Source organism: Triticum aestivum, chromosome 1A, assembly GCF_018294505.1.
Source record: "Triticum aestivum cultivar Chinese Spring chromosome 1A, IWGSC CS RefSeq v2.1, whole genome shotgun sequence".
Taxonomy (NCBI): domain Eukaryota; kingdom Viridiplantae; phylum Streptophyta; class Magnoliopsida; order Poales; family Poaceae; genus Triticum; species Triticum aestivum.
In genome coordinates, this window is record NC_057794.1 from 393,469,357 (window position 1) to 393,471,841 (window position 2,485).

The window sequence follows — 2,485 nt, forward strand, 5'->3', positions numbered from 1 at the left end:
GACAGGCATCCATGACCCAGCTTCGAACGTGTCGGTCAACAGCAAGTGGGTCCGGGCTGTAGCACTGGGCTAGCAGGACTCCGGTAAACCGGGCTGTAGCGGGCTAACAGGACTCCGGTACTCAAAGCGTGACATTTCCCCGAAGGGACAGACACAGGAACGAAGAAGGACACATGCCGGCCAGCCTAAGTGTTCCAGAGCAGTAGCAAGCTACCATGGCTCAGCGGTAACACTAGGAGACATTTCCCGGTAAGAGAGGCTACTAAAGATAAACAACTAGATGGTCAGATCCCACACATACCAAGCATTTCAATCATACACACAATATGCTCGATATGTGCAAATACAACGAAGCATCACAACATGACTCTATGACACAAGTACTTTATTTAAGGCTCAGAGAGCCATACATAACATACACAAAGATACGGGTCTCACGACCCAACATACAAGTCATACAGTCATACAAGCCAACAGCGGAAGTACTTTGTCTGGGTACAGACAACTAGTAAAATAAAAGAGGCTTGGAAGCCTAACTATACTACGTGGTCCATCACAAGCTCGGGGTCACCACCTGGGTCTTTAGCCTACTCGTTGATGTCAACGTCTACATAGAACCCATCAGAAGGGGTTGCAGCGTCTTCTGTAAAAATGTAGATTATAGCAACATGAGTACAAAGGTACTCAGCAAGACTTACATCAGATCCTACATACATGCATAGTATCAAGAAGGGTTGGTGGAGTTATTGCAGCAAGCCAGCTTTGACTCTTGGCTAGACTATCCTACGATACTCCAACTTGAAATGTTTTGCGCACACGAGTCCACTATTCACCACTTCAATACACTACCGAGGATCCACCTCCGTCTTCCTACGGAAGAGCCATCCTCGGCACTCACACTTATCTTGAGGCTTTTATCAGTTTCCATTTACTTGTCTATGAACTGTATAGGCAACCAAGTAGTCCTTTACCGCGGACGCGGCTATTCGAATAGATCATGTTAACCCTGCAGGGGTGTACTTCTTCATACACGCTCTCACCACTTACCGTCGTTTACACGACATGTACTCGGCAACCTTCAAGCGGAAGCCCAACGTGGGTGTCGGCCACGACCTACCTAATCACCTAAGCCTCCAGTCCAGGTTTATCGCCTATTCAGGTTCCATCCGCAGGGAGTCCGGCCGAGGTTTCCCATACGGCCCCGAACGATGTGAACAGGGTTCCCGAGATACCTAACGGGTATTCGGTACACCCGGACACGTACCTACCGCATCACAGCCCACCCCTACGGTCAGCGCTGTCCACGGCCTCCAGTAGGCTACAAACACCAGAAACTACTTGCAACTCCTGGACGGAGAACTAGGGTGAATAAGAAGTCGAGAGGGTCCATTGGTTTCGGGCCCAATGCATGGTAGTAGCTGATTCTTAAATCACACATACAGATCTCAGTGCTTAAGGTCGGCTTCAATGAAACAACCCACCATGTACTCCTACATGGCCTCTCATCGATACCTTTACCAAATCGTGTTCACCACACCACTCTCATTACCGACATAATCATTTCACTCTAGCCCATCACCCAGATGAACCAGACCTGACACGACTCTAAGCATAGCAGGCATAGCAAGGTAGGAACAACACATACATAGGGCTCAATCAACTCCTACACATGCTAGTGGGTTTCATCTAGTTACTGTGGCAATGACAGGTCATGCAGAGGAAATGGGTTCAACTACCATAGCACACAGCAGTTTGAATCGCATTGTCTTAATGCAGTAAAAGAGAGCAGGAGCGAGAACATGGGATTGTATCGATATGATCAAATGGTTGGTTGCTTGCCTGATGGTTCGATGCACGGATACGGTTCTTCGTTAGGGTAATCACGGTACTCCTCGGGGACAGATCCTGTCGCAAAGGACATCGATACACAAGCATCACCAAACAATGTGCAACAATATGATGCATGCATGAAACATGGCAATATGAGTGTGTTGGGCTAATGCAACTAAAACCAGAAGTGTTTGAACAAATTTGAAACAAGGATTCAAATTTCAAATTCAAATATGGCCTTTTAAAGTGCTTTTCCTTGTTCTGATTAAAACATCAATTTAACTTGTTTGATCATGCATGAAAATAGTACAGATGGATAGATTGGATTTTTCTGATCATTTTTCATATATAATTTGTCCAATTTGGAGTTACAGAATAAAAGTTATGAATTTTTGAAGTTTAATTAATATTCTGGAATTTCCTGATTTAATTTAAATCCAGAAATTCAATTACTGCGTCAGCATGACGTCAGCATGACGTCAGTGGTCAACTGTGGCTGGCTGAGGTCAAACCTGACGTGTGGGGGCCACACGTCAGTGACAGGGGGGGTTAAACAGGATTAAATTAATCCTAATTAGGGGTTAGTGGCGCTGGGGCCCACTGTCAGTGTCAGGGGGGTTAACTAACAGTAGTTAGCGCTAACCTAACCACCTGG